Raw genomic sequence first — 6,000 nt, 5'->3', positions numbered from 1 at the left:
TGTTTAATAAAAAAAATGCTTATTCTCTTCAAAGAAAGGTTACTCCATATCAAAAAGCAGTCTATTAAAAGATGCTCAACAAGATACATTGCATATTCTCCAAATGTCTGCCACAGATGGCTGTCTGTGACTAGGATTTGGAAAAATACTGGTTTATGTTCCACAGAACACAGGAAAAAATACAGAAGGAAATTAGTGCCAGCCACTAAAAAGGAACAGGCTCTCCTAAGAAATTGCAAAGATATAGGAGGAGCTCCTATTACATAGGGTTGAAACTCTCCTAATATCCAGAGAAGAGGCCTGAATGATGTGCAACATGTCAACATGTCCTTATTTAGGGACTGCTGGCTTGGAAGGGCTGCCAAGCAAGAGGAAAACAATTGGACCATGAGAAAAGTAGGTAAGAATGTTTAGTGCTATGGCCCAGAAGTCACACATGCAGAAAGCCCATAAACAAGCCCTAACCACAGCATAACAGCGTGCAACTCATGGCTGTATAACCTGTACCATCAGCACAGAGAAATAACAGCATCCTGTGCTGCCAAATGAAAGGATTTACTAACTTTCCCAGGAACACTTACTGCTCCTACAAATGCCACTTTTCTGGGTTGCAAACAGAGATACCAGGTGGTAAAGCATGAAGAACTATTTCCATGACCACTCCTTACAGAGGCTACACAGGGGATACTCTTCTTAACAGCTGACGCTGCCAAAAGGTGCTGTAAAGGTTCTGCAACAGATCTAGAGGAGCTCAACATTTTTCAAGATTTAACTTCACATGATGGCCTGTTCAGTTCTGGGCCCCCCAGTTTAGGAGGGACATTGAGATGCTTGAGCGTGTCCAGAGAAGGGCGACGAGGCTGGGGAGAGGCCTTGAGCACAGCCCTACAAGGAGAGGCTGAGGGAGCTGGGATTGGTTAGCCTGGAGAAGAGGAGGCTCAGGGGTGACCTTATTGCTGTCTAAACTCCCTGAGGGGTGGCTGTGGCCAGGAGGAGGTTGCTCTCTTCTCTCAGGTGGCCAGCACCAGAACGAGAGGACACAGCCTCAGGCTGCGCCAGGGGAGATTTAGGCTGGAGGTGAGGAGAAAGTTCTTCACTGAGAGAGTCATTGGACACTGGAATGGGCTGCCCGGGGAGGTGGTGGAGTCACCGTCCCTGGAGCTGTTCAAGGCAGGATTGGACGTGGCACTTGGTGCCATGGTCTAGCCTTGAGCTCTGTGGTAAAGGGTTGGACTTGATGATCTGTGAGGTCTCTTCCAACCCTGATGTTACTGTGATACTGTGATACTGTGAAAAATCCCCATCACCTTGAAGGACTCAGAAGATCACAAAAGAAGGTTTACCAGCTCCAAGTCCCAGACACATGACAGCTAGCATACAACCTTTTAAGTGCCCTGAACAAAACCTCATCGTGTGCAGCTGCACAAAGCTGATGAAGATACAGCCACATGGCAGTAAATTTCAGCAACACCTTTTCACTGAAATAAAGAGGTCAGATTTTTGTTGTCATGCTCCACCCAGACTTCACTGACTGAGCCTGATTTAAAATTCTTGTCACTGAAGTGCCATGTGATTTTTATGAAGAGCCAGCTAAAGCCTGTAATATAACACTCTGCCTTCACATGTTCAGGGCCTCCTGTTTGTAACAAGCAAATTCAGCGCTGCTCCGTCTGAGCCTGCTCTGTATCTCAAGAACATAGGTACCAGTTATGCTCTGAAAATAAGCATTTTTCTCACACCTACAGCTATTTCTAGCCAAACAGACCAGTTCACACCTTACCTGTCAATTATTTTTTTTTTTACTCTCTCAAAAAGTAGAGGTTTGGAATAAATGGGGGGGAGGAGGAAGGCTCCTCCTTTCTATAAAATGTGCTTTTTTTTCTCGTTGAAAAAATGAGAAATTGTGAAAATACTACTGAAGTTGAATCTCACAAGGGTTATGGAACTGGGACCAACATTTGCAAAAATAAGTGTAGTTTTATTGCATTCAGTTAACTGAAATATGTAACTCACCCACCTGTGAAATAGGCTACTCAACTGGGGAAGCCAACATACCTTCAGTTGTTGACATTTTAGTATATGAAGATTATCTTAAATCATTATTTATTATTTGTTGTTAGGCTGTGTGATCCACCAGGTCAGTCTATAAGGACAAAATAAGTGATTACCATTCAACACCCCATCTGCACTCCCTGTACCAAATGCCTGCTCAATCTTCTCTTCATCACCCACATTCAGCTGCAATGCCTATTATACAACCAACCAGTTTGGAAGAGACCTACAAGATCATCCTATCCAACCTATCACCCAGCCCTGTCCAACCCTGAATGTCTTTTTTTTTTTTTTTCATTTTGTTTTCCCCAGAAAAATTCCCATCATGTGGTATATAAGCTACAGATTTTAAGTTAGCTGAGAGCCCATGTTTCTGTGGCTGTTAAGAACCAGATGTGTATGCTGAAGTTAGGCACGGGTTTTCCAGAGGACTCCTGTGGAGCTGCAGCATTGATAAGCCAGGTCACTTCTGCCAGTGCATCAGGGCTTGCATCAGTGAGGTCAGTGGGTACTTAAAGACAAAATCAATGATAGCACAAGGGAACCTGCACAGCCATTCATAAATGAAGATGTAAATGTCAAGTGAGCTAATACGATATCATTGGTTTAGCTCCTGATTTCCTTGATTATTTTTCTGGAGGTCAGTGATAAGGAAATAATTTTATGGAATGTGACCTCTGGTGCAAGGAGTATTTATATCAATTATGAACTAGACTGATGATGCATACATCAAACAAATAAAGACAGTCCTAGGAAAGAAAATAAGCTTCCAGACTGGGCACAATTTATGCACACATGTTTGGATCCCACCAAAGACCACACAGAACATTTACATGAATTTCTGTATAGAATCAAATGCTTCAAACCTTTTTGATGCAGTTACTCAATCCTAAAGAGAATAATTTAGAGCTATTCAGTGCTGCTGAACAACATGCTTTTCATAAATCTATAGGTGAAGCAAGTATCTTCATATCTCTAGGGCTGCCCTGCATCTCTCTTGTTTTCATGTCCTTAGAACTGTACCATTTTTAGTAAATTAAACTCCTATTTTCCAGGCTTCTCTTTGCTTTAGAGTAAATAATTGTTTTGCAGTATTTTAGCCAGGAAAGATGTAGCCCTTTTTTATATAGGCAGATAAGGCTATGATAAAAATACATTGCTGTGTTCGCATTGATAGTTCCAATGACTTTAATCAACTCTCGTGTCCCTTGGAGCAGCAACAATATTTGCCAGAGAGATCATCTGCTAGGAGCTCTGTTAGGAATGTGGCTTTTGCCAGATTAGTGAAAATGTGTCTTAATTTGGCCAAGTCATAAACTGAAGCAAATCATACTTGCATATTCTGTCACACCTGCTGAATATGGACAGCTACATTCTCTGGCTATTGCGTTTCAGTAGGACATTCATATTAAGAGTAAAGCATGGTTTTTATCTGCAATTTGTCTTTTGGACTGTTTCTGGGGTCTTCCCAGACTGTTTGAACTTGAAACAGCTGACAAGAAACTTTTTCTCTGGTGCTGTCTCCAGTTCCTGCTGGCCTTAGAGCTTGTGGGTGAGGGAAGTGTCTGAAGTACACACAGAACCAGCAAGAGCTGGACTTCAGTGGGAGAGAACAGAGGGAAGACTTCAACTGAGGCATCGAACCGACACTCAGCCTGAAGGAGAAATAAAGGGACATCTGATGAGCAGCTGTGATGAGAGAACTGTTGTGATTGGGAAAGTAAAAAAATAAGGAGTAAAGAGGCTATCACTACCCTGAAGCAGGCAATGGGAGAAGGACTGGAAAGGGAGCTAGGTCACCTTGAGAAAATGGACAAAATCCATGTGAAAAATCTGAGCAAAATTCGGGAGGACAAAGACCTGAGTGAAAGAGTCCAGCAGCAAGGTTTCAGTTCACCAAGGCTCCTGGCCCTACAGCTCTCAGCTCATGCTCTGGGCTTTTAGATATACCTGGTTGTGTGAAATCCATCCAGAGGGGTCAAGACTGAGAAACTCAGGTCAGGGAAACCAGAAATGCTTCATCACAGGCCCTGTTGTTGGGTATGACAGTGTGAGAAGGACATCTGAAAGGTAAGAGTTTCCTGAGAAATGCCATGAGCAATCTAAGAGTGTGATGAAAAGCAGCATTGGACTCACAGAAGAGAGTAAGGAGGTGGGTATAGGGAAAGAGAAACTATGTATAATTTCAAGTGCTACTGAAACACGGAGCTAAAGACACGAATTGTGATTGCATTGATGCTTGTTACTGCGATCCTCTAGCTAGGGGAGTCTTTGCTAGCGGTGGCTCCAGCAGATGTGCGACGTTTGGAATCACGGGGGAGCACAACTGCCTTAGACATTCGCATCCTCAAAAACGCCCGAATATCTAAACACGGGCACTGGCTGCCCACAGAGAAGCTGCAGATGGGTCGGGGCTGCTTCCCGCCGAAGGAGCAGGCGAGACAGCGGCAGCGGCGCGGCCGGGCAGAGCCGGTGGCAGTATAGCCGCCGGGGCAGACGCGGAGCCGGGCAGCATCGCCAGCAGCCCCTTGCCGGCCGCGCTGCCGCGGGAGCCCCGCGCAGCCCCGCGGGCGCATGGTTTGCATTACGGAAGAAATGACCCGATAATCGCCCGGCAGCGGAGTGCAGATGTGATAAGTGACTCCGCACCCGCGGCGCTCCCGCTCCCGCTGCCCCAAGCCCCGGCTCTCGGCATCCCCCTCCCGCAGTGTCATGCACTGACCGCTGGTGCAGGGCTTTGCGTAAAATGTTCTGTAACTAAAATTCGAGGAGATTAGATTTGCAAGGGGAAGATGAAACAGTCGGGGGGAAAGGGAAAAGGACCAAAATGAAAGGCGGTTAAACGTTCCATGCTCTCCCGGGAGGCCGCTGCTGCAGCGCCAGCCCGCTCGTCTCGCAGCCGCCCGCAGTCTGGCCCGGCACCCTTCGCCCTGCTCGACTGCGAGCGAGTCTCACCGGGTCATAACCCGTTACCGTCTCGCCGCACCGAAAGCTCAGACTGGCTTCAGCACTGCGTACCGTGTCCTTGGGAGAACGAGCGGGGAGCAGGAAAGCTACGGCTGAGTTAAAACGGTAGCTGTAGACACGCTGCCTTCACTTCTGTAGCTTCCCCCCGTCTATTTACGTGCTAAGCCTGCGTGAGTAACAGATCCTCATTTCGGTGTAAACGCACCTAATCAGGAAGCACTAAGCAAGCCCTCTGCATTTAGGCACATAGGAGCTGATTGTACCAAACTCTCTTGCAATATGAAACCTCGAAGACCTGAAGACTGTTTGTTTCTGCTTTAAGGCTGGCCAGCAGACCTCTTTGGATCCAGTTACCTGTTATTTAGCGCTCTCTGAAGCTGCCTACTCGCCTACACGACGTGGCTCTGCGCACAGGCAGAAGTATGGAACCTTGCCTTCCGGAATCATCAGTGTGTTGTCCCAATGACTGGGTAAAATCGTATATCCTGGGCTCGTAAGAGTTGGATAGTTGGGAACTTATCTTATGTGGTTTTCCGCGACTTTAAACGAGTCAGGGACGATTTAAGTCCAGCGAATGTCGCTGGTGAATTTTCTGTCAGTTAAAATAAAATATTGTCCCATTTCCCATTAACATTAGCTCTCAGAAACATCAAGAAGAACACTTCAGAGAAGTTAAGTGTCGTTTTGTTGAAGTTCTGTTCACTTCGGCGAGTCCATCAGGTCCTGAAAGAGAACCAGCACTCCAGAAAGGGTGCTAATAATAATAATATAAACACCAAGATGATAGGACCAAGATGGGGTTTGACTCCATCACATCCTGAAAGAGAACCAGCACTCCAGAAAGGGTAATAATAATAATAATAATAATAATAATATAAACACCAAGACGATAGGACCAAGATGGGGTTTGTCTCCATCAGATCCTGAAAGAGAACCAGCACTCCAGAAAGGGTGCTTTAAATAATAATAATAATAATAATA

The sequence above is a fragment of the Pogoniulus pusillus genome, chromosome 8, assembly GCF_015220805.1.
Source record: "Pogoniulus pusillus isolate bPogPus1 chromosome 8, bPogPus1.pri, whole genome shotgun sequence".
In the NCBI taxonomy this organism is placed as follows: domain Eukaryota; kingdom Metazoa; phylum Chordata; class Aves; order Piciformes; family Lybiidae; genus Pogoniulus; species Pogoniulus pusillus.
The sequence above is the reverse complement of the archived record's forward strand: the minus strand, read 5'-3'. Positions refer to the sequence as shown.